Below are 21,139 nucleotides of genomic sequence, written 5' to 3' on the forward strand. Positions count from 1 at the left end.
AGTTTAGCTATTTATTTTTGTTATTTATAAACAGTGATGAGGATTCATATCCTTATTTGGCAAACAGATCTCCCAGTTATATAACTGTGTTGTGCTGCAGTGCCTCAGACTGCACCTCTATCTCTTCTAGTGGTGTTGTTGGGATGTTACCACTCATTGTTTCATACCAAATCCTGTGGTTTGACATTTAGCCAGTCTGATAGAAGTCTCACAGTAAGGAATGCCGGGTTTCACAAAGTGGTCGCAGCACTGACGTTTTCTGGAGCTGATATTGTGTAGAGGATAAAAGAAAAGAACATCTTGCATATAAACGGAAGACATTTTAAATATTTTTACAGTGCTGTTTTGGATTAAAATAAGGATGGCCTAAAAGTGGTTTAAAAGTGATCTAATATATTGTAATGGTGCTTTTTTAAACACACTGAACATGTTTTTATACTGGCATCACATATTTACATCCATGCAATCTTAACATTATATTAAATATTCCTAATGAGAAAATGCTCTTTAGATTATTAAAATGTTCTTTACACAAATACAAATATGGTTCTTTAAAGTGGTGGTCCACAGTGTATTTTTAAGGCTTGATTGTGTTTATAAGATGCAAAGCAATATGTGCTCATGCTTCACTTGTATACAATCACAGCATTTTTTTCATATATCTTACTTTGATTATACACAGGTACTCAGCTAACATAAAAACCACTGTCATATTTTGTAGTTACTTTGAAAGACCCACCCTCAAGAGGCTCTGATTGGTCAGCTAACATAATATGCTGTGATTCGCAGATCTGCTCCACGTCACAACGTCATGCCCCTACAAGCATGCACTTTTGCATTGTGTAAACAATCAGTCAGAGCCGCTGCTACCTGCGTTAGCTGCCTGAATCAGATGGAAAAATTAAGAGAACACAGCTGAGCCTCATGCCTGCTCTCTAAAATACTTTGATATATATTCGGGATAAGCATGTGTAAGTGAGATATAACATTCTCATATGTTTGGTGATATTGTTATTTGAGATGTAGAATGCAGGGAAAGTGCCTGCATAGAGAGACATTGCTCGCACTGCTAAAGATTGTGGGTGTTTACAGCTGTTTGACTGGTAAATATGAATTCATAACTAAATTGTTAGCGGTGCCAAACAGCATTTCCCATTGTTTACATCCTTGTTTACATCCAAACTACAACATACCATTAACACTATAAAACTTTGCATGTAGTTAATCAATCTTAACAAGTAAAATTACCTACAGGTTGTGGCTCACAGTCCACAGCTTCGTTGGTTGGATGAGTTTTAACCAAATCTCTGAACTGGGAGAGATTCTGGAAGCTATCCTTTGTCAAATGCTAGCTATATCTTTTTTATATAATTCTTTGGAACATAATTAAAATTAAACTGTAACCACTTCTGTCTTTGTGTCATGACCTTTGGAAGCCCAAATACAGAAGCAGAAGCTCTGTCAAAATTCCAGTGTTTGGACGGCATTTTAGCTTTCCTTGTTATAATATTACAATGCCTCTGGCCACGCCTTTTTGCTGCGCAAGGTGTGTGCGTGTGGTGAATGTGCATAACCAGAAGTATTTGGGATCTCACTACCTTGGATGTATTTTTTTGTAGTCTCCAAACTTCATTTGCTGTCGGCTTTGCTAAGTGAAATTTGTAAAAGCCAATGTCTCCCTTTGCATTGAACTTTTTTAGAAAATTACATTCATAGATGCGGTTTATGTTCACACAGCTACATTAGACATCAACTAAAGTTTAAAATATGATGTCTTAGTGGACTTTTTCAGAATTGCTACTTGGGAAGCCAAAAATGGTTCTTCTGTGGCCTTGTTTCAAAACTATCTTATGAAATCTCAATTTTAAAGAGTAAATAAGTTATCTATCTATACATTTTCTTGCTGTTTAACTCAAATTAGGTTGTCACAACTTTGTCTTTTTGTTTATTACAAAATAAACTTTCCTGACTGTCTAAACATTTAGACTATGTTATTGCTTTCCGGTTTGTTTGTTTTTAGATTCAAAGCTAGACTAGAAACCTACCAAATTATAATACATAATTTTAAAATGCTAAGTATGTATGTTGATGTTCAATGAAAACTATGCATGTACATTTGAAATCAGTATTAATATTTAAATTTTTTCTATTCAATTCACCTTTATTTGTATAGCGCTTTTACAATGTAGATTGTGTCCCCCTTTTAATTTTTTTCCTTTTAATGTATTGCCCAAATGTTTAACATAGCAAGAAAATTTCACAGTATGTCTGATAATATTATTTGTTTTATTTTGGCTATAATAAAAGCAGCCTTTTATTTTTAAAAAAAGAAAACTTATTTAAGGTCAAAATTATTAGACCATTTAAGCTATATATTATTTTCGATATTCTACAGAGCAATAACTTGCCTAACTGCCCTAACCTAATTCACCTAATTAGCCTAGTTAAGCCTTTAAATGTCACTTTAAGCTGTATAGAAGTGTCTTGATAAATATCTAGTCAAATATTATTTACTATCATCATGGCAAAGATAAAATAAATGAGTAATTAGAAATTAGTTATTAAAACTATTATGACGTGTTGAAAAAGTCTTCTCTTGGTTAAACATAAATTGAGGGAAGAAATAAACAGGGGGCTAATAATTCTGACTTCAACTGTATATATATTTAATGGATGTACAGATTCATATTTTATAGATTGCCAGCTTAAACTGGGTAATGCTCATAACATCTGGCTCCAGATGGCCAGCAAAAAAAAAAAACAAAGACGAAGAAAAAATCTGAATTGCACTAGACGCAGGTATGAACTTAAATACAGTTGTTTTGCTAAAAAAGTAATTTGGAGAGCAATTGGGGTTGAATTAATGTTTAGCAGCTCACCTTGGTGCACCTTGCAGTGTCTCGCTTAATTTTTTTTTATCACTGAAAGAGCAATATTCGCAATTGGAGGTAAGTGCGCTAATAATAGATCTGAACAAACCCTTTTATCCTACATTTAATTATGTGTGATTATATATGATTGATTGGTTGCTCTTTGACTATAGCATAGCTTGTTGAATAGCAATGTGGTGCTCAGATAGCAAGACTGCTTCTGAAGTAAAGTCTTTAATCATTATGTTACTTTAAAGAACAGTTCGTGTTGTCTAATTAACTTGAGACCCGAAATCAAGACCTTTTTAATCCTTATTTCAGAATCAGACTTCCTTGCATAAACATTCTTAGATCCACTTTAAAGAATTAAGATGAATTCTTCAGTAAAATCCTGCTGTTTGTCATCTCTGTGGGATGAAATTCTCTTTGGCAGCTCATGCTTTTACCACTTTACTTCATCAGGTGTCTGTGACTGCCAATATACTGCCTTACAAAGGTAAAGTGCAGTAACTATGCAAACACTAAAACTGAGCAAAGCACCTTTAAAGCTTTTACACCTGCCAGTTAAACATGTTGTGGGTAGATTAGTGGTTGTGTTTCTCTGAAACAGGTCTAAATTCAACCTGGAGACAGTAAGTATGTTTATATGGACTCCAATAATCCGATTTTAAAACAATAAAGACGAAACTCTTATTAAGAGTCTATCATGTAAACATTGATTTTTTAATAATTAAGGTCATAATCGAGCTAAACAGTTATTCGCATTATTAAAGTGTATCAATTTAAAGTACAGACACGTAAACACCGCAATCAAATTAATACTGTCGTGTATGATATTCGCCACATTTTGCGACAGGATAGTCCATACACACACTGCTGTTTGACACTATTCTCTGCACCTATCGAGTCATTAGCCCTTTTCACACGTACAGTCCTTTCCGGAAAGAGAAGTTGTAACATTACCGGTATTTTGCGGGAATGTTGTTATGTGTGAATGCAGAAGGAAGATTGCCAGAAAGAGACAACTACTTTAGCCAATCAGAACACTCAGACGCATTCACGTCTACTCGGTTTTTAAAAATAAAAGCCTTTGAATATTTTTCTAGACACATTTAGCTGCTACATGTTAGTCAGATAACATTTCTATTCCTTCTTAATGCCAACTGTGCAAAAAAAGTTATCGATAAAATGTTTTTGATAAGCTGTTGTTTATTTACCTTCAAGCTCTCACACATGTGCACATAAAGCAACCGGTGAGCGCCAGCACACACACATATTATGTACATCTCGACATGTGAAAGTGTTCCTCCATGTTTTCATTGAAGTTGTTCACAATACTTCTCCTTCCACAGAGTCTGTAATGTACTGTAGTCAGATGTTTATAAACCCAAGTGCAGCCATTTAGAGGTCTTTCTGGTTAATAATGTCAGAATTTACTGGTACTCTGGAATGGATGTGTGAATGGTCTTTTCGGGAAAAATTCCGTAACTGTGTGAACAGCGCTTTTTTTAATTAACCAGTAAAGTCTTTCCAAAAGTTTTCCGGATATTTACCGGTATCAGTTTGTGGAGGGGCTATTGAAGACATACAGACACCTGCATTGTGAAATGCTGAGTTTTTTTCCATTAAAACAACTCTCACAGCAGTTCATACTCGCATCCAATATCTTGTTTGTCACGGGGGCATGCATGAAATGTTCCTGAATAAACGTAAAAGTGCCGAACTGCAGTTTATGTCAACAAATTAAAAATTAAACACCCCAATTTACATGAAACTCAGGAGAAAACATTGGATAACATGGTGACACAATGATGTTAATTCAATCATGTGCTGTAACATGTAAAACGTGATCATGAAAGGAACATTCAAAAAGCAACTCTGTAATCATATTATTGTCTTATTCAGATTAAAGCAATTCATTCGATTACTGATGCCCATGTAAACAGTAATTTTCACAAGACAGAATAAATGTCACAGAACACTTTTTAGCATTTTAGCATTTAGCCAAATATGTAGCAAGTGCCTTTAAGGCAAATCATTTTACTCAGCGGCCATCCTTGAAACACCTCCCGGGCAGTATGCTTGGGCATTCTGTCTAAATGGGCAAACAACAAATTCTCTAAAACTGCTTGCCAAGCTTATGATTACATTTCATAATAGGAATTACCAAAAAAAAAATTAACAAAAACAGTGTGTTTGGTTTCATTTCTAAGTCTCCAAATCACACAAAATCTGCAGAAACTCACGTCTTGTCCGAGCTTCTACCCCGGAGTATCGTCAGTCTATAGCAATCAATGATTAGCTGATGTACTAGTAAGCAGAGCTTTAGTCACTGTATTGACCGTTACACTTTTCCCCATTCAAAAAGATACAAGAGACATGTCTTGTGTACTCTATAATCTTTGGTAGTATTTAAGCACTTTCCATTTCGACAGCAGAGTAATTGTTGTGCTTTTTTTAGCAAATAATTTGAATGATTTAAAAAAAAATTACAGTTATAGAGGTTTGGTTTGGTCTTACTTTGTCATAATATATACTTCTTTTCTGTATGTATTTATTGCATATAAATGTGGGCTTTTTCAACTTTGATAAGACAATTTTAACTCTCTTTATTGTAATTTTTTTTAGTTTCTTGCTATTTTGAGCAACTATTTTAACATGATCTCACAATGTTTCTGAAAATTGTTTTATTTTTTTCTCTGAGGAATATACTTTCCTAGGTGCATGTACATTTAATTCATGAAACATTGCTTAAGGCAAGAAGTTGCATGTGGTTAACATTGTGCCCGATGTGATAGGTTGTTTACTAAGTAATTGCCATTTATGTGGAATCAAATGGTTCAAAGCTCATCTTTATAGTGTTTGTTCAGTACTGCCAGCTATTGGAGAACATTGTTGCCATAGTGGATATTGAGGGAGGATTACTGTAATGAGATAAGGCTGGCTGCATTGATCTATATACTGAATGCTCATAGCATAGCAGGGAGGAAGATCAGCAACTCAGCAGAGTCTGCACACTCTGGAGTCAATCAGCCATCTAATCGGATTTACATGGGGTCATTGACGCTCCTCATTGCTGCATCAGTCAAAGTCACTCCACCGAGACTGTGCAACTGTTCACCCCATCACTGACTGTTCACCCCATTCATACAGCTCACACAGTTATTTCACTTTGATAAATGATGGACATGTTCATTATCTCTAAGGCTCCAAGGAGTCGCTGAAATACTTTTAAGAAGATGACGTCCCACGGTACATTAATACTTTTAAAGGCACAGTAATTTCTGCCATTAGAGGGTGCATATTCACAGAAAACAAAGACATATGGCCTGTTTCCACTGAGTGGTACGGTACGGTAGGGTTCGGTATGCTTTTATGGTTGTTTTCACTGTCAAAAGGTACCAAAATGCGAACCTTACCGTACACTTTTTGGGTACCCTTTGCAAAGGTGTTGTCTTGATGAATAGCCACAAAGCCAAGAAGGGCAAAATCAGCTGTGTCCTGTTTTTGTTTTACGAGGCCTTCTAGTGCAAGCAGTTTCATATTCTCCAGAGTGCTCGCCGCCCATCTATGTTTAAAATAATGAACTTCTTGAACTGATGATAATAACATGCACATGATTATTGAAGTGCTTCTGACATCTGATCCTTTCAGAAATGGACAAACATGAGAGTGAAGCACGAGCAAATGATTCTTTCAGCAACCTAAAACATGAACAAACTGCTATGTTTAACTATTATCATCACCTTTTGGAGTATTATAACCTCAGAATAATGTAATTATCTTCTATTAAGAGGTTACATGTGCTGGTATAAAATTAAGATGCAGATGAAAGGTTTGCACTGACTGTAGGCTATAGGTTGCATGTTGCTTTTGAAGCCAAATAAGGACTAAATTTATGCTGTGTGTAGTTTTTCTGTAATTGTTAACATATCAGAGTCTGTAATGGTCTGTATGTGTTTATATGTGCAGCATTTATGATTTATGATATACAATTTATAATTGCAGACGTTATAGTAGGCTGTTTTGCACTGTCATTGATTTACAGTTATAATTCAGTTATGTTTATGGAAAGGTCAGTAATGAACATTTATGCACAAGTATTTCTGTGTATGAAGCATCTGTTTTTTGAGAAGTGTTTCTCATATGATATGTGGATGACCCCTTCAGCTTTACTGTAGACTTTTTCTCGAGCGAGAATGACGTTGGTACTCTTTTGGCAGTGGAAACGCAAGCCTGATAAAGGTGACCCGTACTGACCCGTACCGTACTGTACCTTGTGGCGGTTTTAGAAGGGGATCGGTGCCCCCATGGCAACAAGCTTGCCCCCCCCCCCCCCCCCCCCCCCCCTTCATGCCCCCCTTCCCCCCTTCTTTCTCTGAACTTAAAACAACTGAGATTACTTTTATTGTCAACATTATAGAAACAGCACATCCACTAGTCTCAATGTTATCCAACACTAAACAATTAAGTTAACATGTATAATTTTTGTTTTAAGTGGATTTAACATAAAACAAATAAATTGTCCAAAAAATGCAGGAATTGTGTTGTTTCATCTTATTAAAAAAATATTACACAAGCAAAAAAAATTATAATTTTGAATGTCTAAGTTTAAAATACGCACCCATACTTTGACTACTGTATTTTAATGCTCTAATAAATACACAGCTTTGCACCAGAATGAATGCTTGTTGCATTTTTAATAGCTTTTGAGACTTCGATTACAGCGTTTCAATAAGCTATTTGACAGTTATACCAAGGAGCTGTAAAGACTGATTACTCTCGCAATGTGGATAAATCACTATATTGTGTTGAAGACTCCGGGTAAGTGATGTGATGAAAATTTATGCCACGCAGAAACTCTTAACAAAGCAAAAACAAAACATCACTTTCAATCAAAGATAACGTCTCTCATCTAGTGTACCCAATCTCACAGTTTGAAGCGTCTGTCATGTGAAAACAATGCTGTTGTGAATAATTAAGCAAGATGTCTTATAGGATAAGCAATATCTACCATCTAAACAAAAATATCTGGCAACACAGTGGCACAGTGGGCAGCACTGTCACCTCACAGCAAGAAGGTCGCTGGTTCGAGTCCCAACTGGGTCAGTTGGCATTTCTGTGTGGGGTTTGCATGTTTATCTTGTGTTCGTGTGGGTTTTCTCCGGGTGCTCCGGTTTCTCCCACAAGTCCTGCCCTATAGGTGAATTGGATAAGCTAAATTGTCAATAGTGTATTTATGTATGTTCTGTTGTTCTGGTCCGGCTAAATATGAACGTTGACACAAAAAATAAGTCACTATAGACCAATTAGCTTTCTTAGATTTACAATCACTCTCGTTGGTTGGTGATTATTGTTTCGCGCGCAGTAAGCAGCGAAAATAAAAAATAATGGCATAGTGGCCTACCTTAATAATATTTGTATTTTCAAAATGTCAAGGACAGTCAATGGCAGTCAATCATATATTTAAAAAAAATTTAAACCATGAGTAATTCTGATAATGAGTCTGATCAAAAGAGATCTTGAGAAGATGAAACTGTGGCCATGGATCAGGATTGCTGGAGACAGAAGCAAAGTGATTTCAAGTCAGCCAGAAAACATGACGGAAGAGGTAACTGAGCTCTTCTTGAAGATTAGGCAAAGTGAGTCATTTTCGCTTGGCACATAATAGTGAAGTGAACTGAATGTCTGTGGTGTTGGTGAAATGAATAGTTATGTTTCATCCGATTTATGTTTGTAGCTACATGTTTTTTATTTTTTTTTTATTTTTTTTTTATGGTTGACCCATAACGTTATATTGCACAAAATAATTAAAGACCAGAAATTTGATGTTTTTTTCAATGTAACTGCCTAGCAACATCATGTTCTGGGAAGACACGGTAACTCTTATTTCCTGGTTTTGTTGCGGAAAATATCCATTTACAAATTATGCTCTGATAAATACCTAAACCTAACTAATAGCTTATTAACTATTAGTAAGCAGCAAATTAGGAATTTGAGGTAAACTTTATAGTTAATAGTTCGTTAATAGAGAGAATAGTACCTTAAAATAAACTGTGACAATTTCTTCTATTATTTTTTTCCTGGATTTGTTTAGTTGTCCAAGTAACATTATCAGTTTTAAATGTTGACTAAATTAAAAAAAAAAAAAAACTCTTTGTTTAACTTTATTTATTCTCTATTTATTTAATTTATTTTTTTTACACAAAAGTAAGGCAAGGCAGTCAGAGATATATCCAGCTGCAGACCCACAGACCCACATATGTTTTAGCACATACAATCCAGCACACATGATCTAGGCAGGGCCAAACCATATATGGTTATTGACGGATCAGTCTTCTTCTATTTTTTCTTGTTTAATGGCGATTAACTCCGTAGGAGCATTATTGCCACCTACTCATTTTCACAAATATGGTAATCGAGACCATTCATACTACGATTGCCATTCATTAAACTGTGAACAGTTTAGGGTTTCTCATTTCAGTAATGTTTCATTATTATATCATAACAATCGTTTTAACATCTGTGCAGTTTTGGTAGTCTTATTTTTGTAATTATGTAAATAAAATGTAAATAAAAGTCTTAAGTGAAAGCACTTAAGACTTATTAATGTATCCACATGCACAAGGCAAACATAATAGACTGTCTAATTGTAGGATTAAGTGTAATAAACTAATTTAGGATCTTAATGTTGTCATGTTTAGTTAAAATAGTTTTGTATTAAATATAAATAACAAACAATAATGTGTCACATTATATATATTTAAATTAATTATTAACAGTTGATTTGTTTGTATTACTATATTTTTTGCAACTATAATTAACACATACCAGTACTTTATGGTTCAAAAACTATATATTACTTATTATTTAAAGTGGAAAAACATTAACAAAAAAGTTATTAGAAAATGAAGCAAATAAATACTATTTCGTTTCTGGAGTAAAATATTAATACAGTGCTATACATTTATTAAATGTAAAAAGATTTTTATCTCAAATGAAAATGTATTATAGCTTATACATATTAACTTGCTATAATTTTTTCATTATAATGAATCTATTATATAATTAAACCTGTCCACTTTGCAATGTTTATGTATGGTTCGGCCCTGCCTAGATCGTGTGTGCTGAATTGTGTGTGCTGAAATGTGTGTGGGTCTGTAGGTCTGCAGCTGGATATTGATGGGCAGTCATGGCTACCAACAGACCTCAAGTGAGGCTCAAACACTGGTCATGTATTTAACTGCAATTAATTTTGGGCTTTTTAAATATAAGTTAAAGTTTTACTTGATGAAACTTTTTAAAACGTCAGTTTTTACAGTTACTGGAAAGTTTAGATCTGTAAAATGATATGCATTATCTCAAATAGCCGTGAAAGTCACAGACTGTGCTGTTGTTTATCATGCCATTTGCCTTTTTTGAGATTTTCTGCTCTCGGAAGTGCATAAAAAAATCGTGTATATGTGCTATGCATCATGGGATGTGTTAGAAGAAAGTGGCAATAAAAGGTGCAGCATCAAACCACCCGAGGAAAAGTCTGGTCGTCCTCTCCTAACATCACTCTGCTTCCGTCTGTCTTGTTGCCGCCACTGAAAGCCCAGCGTCCCAACATGCATTTTCACTGTCATTGCTTTTCCATTGCCCTGTCCAACAAATGCACTTGAAGCAGCAGCAGGGGGAATTTGTAGCTTTTCACTCAGACAGACCATGCTCTAGAAAGATGGCATGGATATTGGATTTGTGTAGTGCAAATGGTTCAGTCGACAATAAAAAGATGTCATCATTTACGGACCATCATGTTGAAAGGCCATGAAAGAGAGCTTCAGAAAGCACCATAAAAGCATCATAAATTCTGTAAAAACTCCACAGTACACGTTATATGTTGGTTGTATTTCATCTCTTCTGAGTGTATACAATAGAAACGTGTAAGGAACAGATTTACTCTAGATATACAATACAATTACTGATCAATTTTTGATCAGGTGTTAATCACAGTGAACAGATGAGTGAGTGAATTAGTTTGAAAACCGAATCAATTTGATTTATGAACAAATCCTTTGTAGTGAAAGTGATTTCGATCTGCTAAAAAAAGAATTGTTTGCAAATCAAACAGCATTACATCTCTTATTAGTTAGGTTTGCATTTAAAGTTGCTAGGGTAACACTTTACAATAAAAGTACATGAATACTGATTAAATGTAAACTAAACATTACTTTATTATAAACTAATGATGAGTTAGGGCAAGGGCTAATCATGACTACAACAGTCACATGAGTTCAGTGTTGGGCAAGCTACTTGAAAAATGTAGTGATCTAAGTTATTAGCTACTCTACTTAAAATGTAGCCTAATTGCACTAAAAGCTACCCCTTTGGAAATGTAGCAAGCTAAGCTAAAAGCTAATTGGCAAAAGTAGCTTAGCTACATCTAAGTTTCATTTTTTGAATTGAAGCAACTTAAATCTGGGTCAATCATATCTTAGTGATCAATAAAACTGTCAATGAAACAGATTGTTCAGTTCAATTATTTACTGCAATTAATATACTGTTCTGAACAGAAACAAACCATTGTGTATAACAGCAAAAATAAAAAAAAAATCCAATCAAAACAGATGTTACACATTTAAAATGCTATAGTAATTTATAGTAAAGGAAAATATTTAAGAATAAGCATTATATTGAATACATATTTACAGCTCTTTGTTAATGAATTACACTATATAATGTAGTATCATTAATATTGTGAATTAATAGTAATTACCATGGTATATTTTAGCTGTTACTACAGTAAACTTATACTTCTTGAGGGATGGTCACGAGGAATCCTGCTTCAGAAATAACTTCTTTCCTTCATCCTTCAGTCATCTTTCAATCAAGTAAATTTCTCGTGTTGTCCTAATTGTTTGGCAATGTCACGAATTAAAGGGAAAGGTGGCAGTAACGCACCAAAAAGTTTGTTGTCAACCATCGTAAAACAAAAAGTAGAAATGTTCATTCTCGCCATCATATAAATTTACTTTCATCAGCTAGACACCAGCCTCACAGCTCCGAGGGTCAGCGATCGGTAAATGTAGCTGATGTAGACGTCACTCTGCTACTTGACAAAAAAAATTCTTCCCTACTGAAAGACTATTTAATTTAGAAAGTAGCGACGCTACCGCCAAGCTACTGAGAATTGTATTGTCACTACTGGTAGCAACGCTACTGCCCAACACTGCATGAGTTCATTTATGAATAACGGCTACATTGATTACTTGTTAGTACATGATTGCTTGTTAATTAATTTATCAATTGCCACATTAGTTTATGCTTAATTTAACCATCAAGAACTCATGATATGTTAATGTATAATTATATCATGACTTTACTTGTAGGGGCATATTATCAATAACTCATCCTTAGCTACTCATGAACTCCTTATTCATCTCCGCCTTGTGCATTTACACTGAATCACAATAGAAAAGTTTTCTGTCAATGTCAACATGAACAGTATAAACACAGCAGTTAATGAGTAGTTCAGTTATTTAAACATTTAACTGCTTCAAACTTTCAGACTAGTTTTTCTCAAGCCACCATAAAATTTGTCTATAAACTTTAATTTTCTAGTTATACATTAACAGCTCATGAGTTATTGTTGGTTAGATTTAGCTAAATCTTAAATGTAAATATTAATTATTACATTGTATATATATATGTATATATGTATATATATATATATATATATATATATATATATATATATATATATATATATATATATATATATATATATATATATATATATATATATATATATATATGTATATGTACTAACAAGTAATTGAGGTAGCCATTGTTTACTCATGAACTCTTGTGACTTGTGCTGTAGTTAAATTTAGTTCAAGATTAGCACATACATTAACTTATCAATAATTAATAATAATGTTTAGTTGATTAATACATCATTATTTATGTACTGTTATTGTAAAATGTTACTGTTGCTAGATAAACTTGTAGACAAAATTATTAAATTGCTCATAACATTTGTGAATAAGCACTGTTTCCATTTGTTAAAGAGAATAAAATAATGTCTCCCTGGAAAACAAGCTTGAAAATCAATGATAAAATTAAACTTACTGCAGGTTGAAAGATAACCTCCTGTAGCCTTTTTTCCATAATAATAAATTAGTTGCACCTCAAAACAGCAGACGCCCTAAATGCTATCATGTTATCTTGCATTTTGAGGCGGGTGCCTGATGTGTGTGACAGTTCTAGGATGTAAAGACATAAAATCATTTTGATGATGGATTTCCACTCAGGTGTTTCAGAATTATTAAAACAACCTCTAAGCTGGTGTGCTCTAGATAGGTTACTCCAGTTATCCATTAATATCTGATAAGATGAAGCTACATGCTTTTTGATGTGCACTAAAGAATTTGTTTGGTAACTGTGACTCATATGAGCTCATAATTATATGTGCATTTTTAGAATTTATGCACATGGTGTTTCCATACAGCATTTTTAAAGGGAAAGTCCATAGTTTGCAAATAGGTGGATAGATGCACATACTGTATAAAATGTACTTTAAAGGTCCCTTGGCCTAAAGTACCTTGAAATGCAAGCCACATGTTCAGTGTGTGACAATTTCAAATAAAACATTGAGATAAAACAGAAAATACTGATAAGCTTTTAAGATGCTTTTTAAAAAAAATAAAAATAGCCAATGCTGTTTTTGATTTATCAAAAACAACAACAGGAATCAGTCCAAGGCACTCGAAAAATGTGGAAAATTTAAACAGCTTTTATTCACATGGCTAAATCTTTTAAAAAAAATTAAATAAAATAAAGTTTTTTTCTAAACTAATGTTTAGAAATGTGTTGAAAAAAATCTTCTCTGTTAAGCAAAAAATTGGAGAAAAAAATAAACAGGGGTGCTAATAATTAAGGGGGGCTAATAATTCTGACTTCAACTTTTCCTTGGCGACAAGCAGGACTAATCCAGTGTAAACAGTGAATATTACTGCTTTTCTCCACCAAAAACGACTTCTGCAGACATTTAATTATTATTATTTATTTATTTATTTTTTTGCGGCATATAGATGCAAGTGGCTCTCTGTATTTTGATTTAACAAAAGCAAAAGGTTCAGTAAAAGCAGAATGACCATGATATGCGTATGTCTATATTTTTCCACTTTGCTTTCGTGGCTATTACCTACTGTAGCATCAGCTGTACACAAAACAGCAGCTCGATGACACAAGTGTACCGGGGTTCATAAGGAAAAAAGAAGGTGTGAACACAAACTCAGGCTAGAAGGTGGCAAGGGGAGACAATCAAACTTGGGTTTGGTCCAGGCAATTGAACCAAGTATGAAAGCTAACTTAATACCAAGTGTATAAATAGCCTCCAACTCCTTATCTGTCATAGCTTACTTGTCGAGAGCAAACGCTGTAGTTTCAACATCTGGATTTTTTTTCATAAAAATATCCAAAAACCAATAAAACAGTGTTATATGTTTTGCTGACTTTTGTGCTTACAGTATTTAAATATTTCAAAGAATATTTAAATTACTGTATGGTCATGCTAATGTATGTATGTGTGTTGATTTCTGGTTTGGTCAAATGGAAAACAGGTAAACACCAAAGATACTTTAATACACAGGTGTCAAAGCCAGTTCTTGGAGGGCCGCAGCTCTCCACAGTTTAGTTCCAACCCTAATTAAACACACCTGATAAAACTAATTCCTTCAGGCTTGTTTAAAACCTACAGGTAAGTTTGTTGAAGCAGGGTTGGAACTAAACTGTGCAGAGCTGCGGCCCTCCAGGAACTGAGTTTGACACCTGTGGTTTGTGTATAGGTTGTCAATTAAAGTTTTTACTTCCAGCTCTCCATCTGAATTTTGTGCACCAGAATCACGTGATTGCAAAGACCGCACAAAGCACCATTATGATAAAACCCTAAAATATATTTAGTATTTAGTAGGATAATAAATGCTTTCGTGCCACGCTCATTGGCAGTTGTTTCAGCCTTCTCGTTTTGCTTTGAAAGCATATTAGCACTGTCGCCTCATAGCAAGAAGGTCACTGGTTCAAGTCTCGGCTGGGTCAGTTGGCATTTCTGTGTGGAGTTTGCATGTTCTCTCCATGTGGGTTTCCTCCAGGTGCTCCGTTTTCCCCCACAGTCTAAAGACATACTGCTGGTGCTATAGGTGAATTGGGTAAACTAAACTGGCTGTATTTAGTGTATAGTAATTATAGTATAATACAAGCTTCCATACCATGTTGTGCTTGTCCCTCATTAGCAACTGTTTCAACCTTCACGTTTCACTTTGATAGCGAGTTGTTGTTATGAATCTAGTTTTTGTTGTGAATATGTATCTTCTGGCTCTGAAAATTGCTCACTGTTCCTTTAAACATTTAAAAATTCCTTCATAAAACTCGTCAAAGCCCTGATTATGTTTATCATTGTTTTACTCTCTTCATTTGTCTCTTTGTATGTTGGCTTGAACTTCTGTAATCTGTAAATTCAACACCCTCTGGCTCAGCCTGCTGCTGCAGTAGCCACGCCTCAAACTCTTCTTATTGGTTAAGCTAGAAATTGATTAACATATTTAGGCAGACCTCTCTAAATGTTTTGATAGTGCTTGGGAGGGCAAATGTGTGGGATATAAATTCATGACCTATCAAACTTTAAATGAAGACAATTTATTTTGAATTAAAAAAATTTATTTACAAAATAGAAATGCAGCACTGTAAAAAAAAAAGAAAAGACAGGCCATTTTGTTGTAAAAATTATGCACAGGCTGGAAGATTGTGCTTAGAATTCATCACGACTGAGCTCAGGCTGTGGCTCTGCATAATAGCATGTGTCTCACTTTATGAGGAAAATTACACTAAACAATGTTTTCGCCCCTTGGTTTGTTTTTGAATCTGTTGCTTCAGAGCTGTTCTTTCAAATTAGCATCATGTTTTATTTCAAGCCACATTAGAGTAAACACACTTCAGCAATCTCGGTACCTGAGGTGGTGTCCGTTGCTGGAATAATGACTCATAAAGCAGCCTGTTGGACATGACACGCCAGCACATCTGTTTATGCGTATATGTTGCATAAATTGTACGATTTAAATGGGAATTTTCCAGCTGAAAATGTGACAACCATCTGTTTAATGTTGACACCATAAGCTTGATTCAGAAAATATTCTGAGTTTTAGTTTATTCGTGATTTCTGTAATAACAGTGTACCAACAGCATAATGTTATATTGTTTAGAACCAAAATTGGGGGCTGTAAGGCTGGAGAATGCTTGACTAATCTAACATTGCAGAGGAAGGGGATATAATGAAGGTTTTCATTATTCTTTTACTAATCCATTACTAATCTGTTGTTCCTGGGTAACAAGCAGTCTTGGGAAGTGGCATATAAATATTCATGAAGTACATTGATTAATGTATGCAGATCAATGCAGGGAGGAGGGACTGTAGAGCCCCCTAGCGGTGACGTGACAGCACATTTTAACAGTTTATTTTTTACATTTTGTTGTGAAATTCATAAAATGGTTATATTTTTTCTTGATTGATACTATTTGTATTGTTTTCTATACATGTTTTCTTATAAAGCTGTTATTTATTTGATGGTTAAAACGGCATAAATGCATTTACACATGAATTGAAGTCAGGACAGATCTGTCACTAAACAATTTCAAATACCCACTCACTTTCCTTTGGCTTAGTCCCTGCTTTATCAAGGTTTGCCAAAAACTTCAAATATTAAAAATATATTTGTACAACACTTGGGAAATATTTGTAAAGCATTCTCCAAAAAGCTGGCTTTATCAAAAACAGTAAAAGCAGTAATCCTGCTGCTGCTGCTGCTGCTGCAATATATATATATATATATATATATATATATATATATATATATATATATATATATATATATATATATATATATATATATATATATATATATACACGTGAATACGTATCATCTAGCTCTAAAAATGGCACACTGTTTCTTTAAAATAAAAATAAAAATTCTTTCAAATTACTTGCTAAAGACCAGAATATGTTTATTCTTGTTTTACTCTCTTTGTTTGTCTTCTTGTATGTTGGCTTGAACTTCTGTAATCTGTAAACTAAACATCCCCTGGCTCAGCCTACTGCTGCAGTAGGCACACCTCAAACTCTTCCTATTGGTCACTGCTTTATCAGGAATTGCTAAAAACTTCAAATATTAAAAATATATTTGTACAGCACTTATTAGGGAAATATTTATAATGCAATCTCTAAAAAGCTGGGGTTATTTTATCAAGAACACAGTAAAAGCGGTAATACTGCTGCTGCAATATATATAAAATTTCTAAAACAATCATATAAACATATCACAAATTTCACAATATATATCTATATTCTTAATAGCATTTGTTTTGTTTTGCTAACGTATATCATGTACACCTAATTATAAATATCTTATAAATATTGTAAACTATATTATATTAAATAAAAATCACGTTTTACCAATTTAACAAGGTTTAAAAGTATGAATTGCTTTAGAAACAATAATTTTCTAGACCTCAAACTTGAATCGAAAAGTACATTTACTGTTATTTGCTAATTCATGTTTGCTCTAACGTCAATTTAACTTTAAGCATTAAAAATGTATTAGTGTATGTAAAATTTACATTAACATAGATTATATTGATTTGTTATTTTGTGCTATAATGCATTGATACATTGTTTGTAGGGATATTGTCAACAAATTTAACAACTTTCTAAATGTTGTTTTTAATAATGTTTTGCAACAAGGAGCTATTGATGTGACATTTAAAGATAATTGTAATTTATTTGTGATTAACAAACCAAGAAAAAAATAAGGCAGGTGTACATGTTTGTACATCTCTATATTCTTTTGCTATAATTTACAGGTAAATGTAGCTGAAATCACACCACAGCCGTTGTCTGTAACTTACTGTATGTGTGCAGTGTTTTTGTCTGACAATATTTTGTTTATAAACCTGAATTTTAGCAGTACAGATAAGCAAATTGGAAGTGACTGCTGTAAATTACAGTATTTAACAGTAATATGAGCAGTACGTTGTTGTAGGACAGTAATGTTACTGTATTTTACATTTGTTTTGTGAAAATTACTGCATATTTTAACTTCCAATATTTTATTTGTGGAGATTGATTGTATTGAACCTCTGATGCACAAGCTATAAAATAGATATACAAAAAATAAACTAGACCCATGTAGTGCATCAAAGGGTTAAAGAGATAGTTCACCAAAAATTTAATAGATAATACATGTTTGTTCCTTAGCATAAACCCCTTAAGATGTACCATAATAACACAAGATGACAAAAACAAGACAAAAATTACACAAAATCAAAAAAAAAAAACAATAACAAAAGGGAAAGTTGTATACATATATACACGTGCATAGTACAAAAAGTTATACAGACAAGTGAAACATCACCTTAATAACATCCTCAGAAACAACAAGTACAGTCCAAAGTAAAATATGGCAGTAAAGTTTGCTTAAACACAACAAATAATGCAGTGGAACGAATGTTAGCTGGTGAATTATTACAATCTATTGGACCCTTAAACATAAGAGCTCTTTTACTAACAGATTTTTAAAATGAGGAACAAAAAATAACTCTGAACAGAATGTCCTACTTGATAATTTAAGGGAAAATACAAAATGTTGTTGTAAATAATAAGGATACTTCAAATGAATACATTTAAATATAAATTGAAGCCAATGAATGTCATCTTGTGTGCAAAGATACATCAATCATGTGTATAAAAAGAACAACCCAGAATAAACTTGCAAAGTCTATTGTATGCCACATTGAGAGGAGCAACATTTAATTTCAATGCAGCCTCATAAACAATATCACAATAATCAAAAATTGGAAATATGTGTTGAAGAACAAGTTTCTTGTGAACACTAAATGAAAAACAATGTCTAGACTGATGTAAGGTACTTGCAAGGTTGACGTTACTCACAATATGATTAATATGTGATTTAAAGGAGAGTTCAGAATCAAGCCACACTCCAAGGTATTTAATCTTATCAACTTTATGCAAAAAAGTGCCGTCATTAAATAATATAGAATAGCAGTAACTTTTAGATTTAAGATTTTGCCTGTAACTAAAAATCATAATGTAAGACTTTTTAAAGTTTTTTTATTAAGCACTAATTTATTATATAAACAGAAATAAACAGACTTTTTGTTAAACAGAAATAATATATTTTGAAGTATGCTGAAAACCTGTAACCATTGACTTCCTTAGTAGCAAAAACAGATACAATAGGAGTTAATGGTTACAGGTTTTCAGCATACTTCAAAATATGACAGGTTTAGTTCAAAAACCTCAGTTGCAATCAGAATTATTAAACCCCCTGTTTATTTTTTCCCCAATTTCTGTTTAACGAAGAGAAGATTTTTTTCAACACATTTCTAAACATAATAGTTTTAATAACTCATCTCTAATAACTGTTTTATTTTATCTTTGCCATGTAAATAATATTTGACTAGATATTTTTCAAGACACTTCTATGCAGCTTAAAGAGACATTTAAAGGCTTAACTAGGTTAATTAGGTTAAGTAGGCAGGTTAGAGTAGTTAGGCAAGTTATTCTCACGATGGTTTGTTCTGTAGACTATTAAAAAAAAAAAAAAAAAAAGCTTAAAGGGGCTAATAATATTGACCTTAAAATAGTTTTTAAAAATTTTAAAACTGTTTTTATTCTAGCCCACATAAAACAAATCGTTTGGGAAATATGTTTAAAAAAAAAAGGTGGGGGCCTAAAAATTCAGACTTCAACTGTAAATGCCATTTGATATTTTCTTCTAAAATTAAATACATTCTTTTCATTGCCTTTAAAGTGAAATTCTTCAACATAAACATAGAAGCCTGAGAAGAAATTTAAGAGAAAACTTTCATATATTCTTCTGTGCTTAACAGAACAAAGAAAATCATGAAGCATTGAAACAAGTAAAGGGTCAGTATATACATTTCCATTTTAGGGTGAACTATCTCTTTAAAACACAATTTGTTGGGTTATGTTTAAACTTTATTGGATTATTTAATAATAACTCAACCAGTTGGGTCAAATATTTGGTGCTTTGTTTGGTTATTTTAAACCTTTATTGGGTGATTTCTTTAATAACTTAGTTGGGTTAAAATTTTTGAATTTCAACAGTCAACTGATTTAACTGACACAGAAAAGCTGTATTATTATGCGTACATAATGTTGTTTTTACGTAATAAAGTTTATTTAAGCTCTAACACAATAATGCTTTTATTTTTTTATCAAATTACCTTTTTAAAAAATATTTTCAATATTTTTGTCAACTATATGTTATTTATTTTACACAGCCATAATTATAAAATTAATAGTAGTACTAGTAAAAGTAGCTATAGTTATACCAGAATGGGAAAAAAAAATATTTAATCAAAATAACCCAATACATTAGGTTCAATTTTATAACCTAATGCACTGTTGAGAAAGTGCTATATTAACCTATAAATGGGTTATATGTTGTGGTATTTTTAACCCAAGAATTTTAACAGATTTTTTTTTTTTTGTTATATTTAAGTCTTTAAAAACATCACATATGTTTTATGAAAAGCAGTGAAGCCCTACAGGCTCAAACGGTTTCAGGAAGTGTTTAACACATTGACTTTCAGCTTGCCCGTATCGAGGGCGATTGTCTAACACTTTGATGTATTGATTTCCTAGCAGTGTGTTAATGTGAACAGTATCCAGGTGAATGCTGAGGCTCATGTCATTTATGCTTCCTTCAGAATGTGTTTATTGATTCGCGCACTACTAAAGAACTGAAGAGAGCGCTGGTAATTCTTCACTCTCAAGAGCTGAAGCGCTGTCTGCATCAGCAAATGCAAGAAGACCAATTCTCTGGCCCCGAAACTGCTTATGATGGACAGATTCTACAAGCTCTGTCCGTCTGATTGATCTGCGTTGCTCTGCTCTTAATAAAGGAGCTTATTATGCTTTAGGTTTGCTTTTGCTTATCCAAGCTCAGCAGCAGAGCCGTTTGTGTTGAAGCTGAACAATTGTAATTGCTTGGTAAGTGTGCTGACGGTTTGGCCCAGAGGTAATGCGTTACGTAAACTGTCCATTTATCATCTGAATGTGCTGAATGGTTTTGCGTATCTCTGTGTTTGTGTACTCTCACTCTCGGCTACACGTGATGTTGTGCGAGTAAAGGTGTGTGAAGGTGCCATTATTTGGGTCAGTGATTAAGGTCACTCATATGTTGTCTTCT

At 33.4% G+C, this 21,139-nt stretch overlaps 1 protein-coding gene across 16 annotated transcripts in view; it reads left to right on the plus strand.

Annotated features, from left to right (window-relative positions):
* The window catches only part of cacna1ha (calcium channel, voltage-dependent, T type, alpha 1H subunit a), a 260,158-nt gene that overhangs the window by 191,972 nt on the left and 47,047 nt on the right, over nucleotides 1–21,139 (plus strand). The gene's annotated exons all lie outside the window — the stretch shown is intronic.

This window comes from Danio rerio, chromosome 3, assembly GCF_049306965.1.
Source record: "Danio rerio strain Tuebingen ecotype United States chromosome 3, GRCz12tu, whole genome shotgun sequence".
Lineage (NCBI taxonomy): Eukaryota > Metazoa > Chordata > Actinopteri > Cypriniformes > Danionidae > Danio > Danio rerio.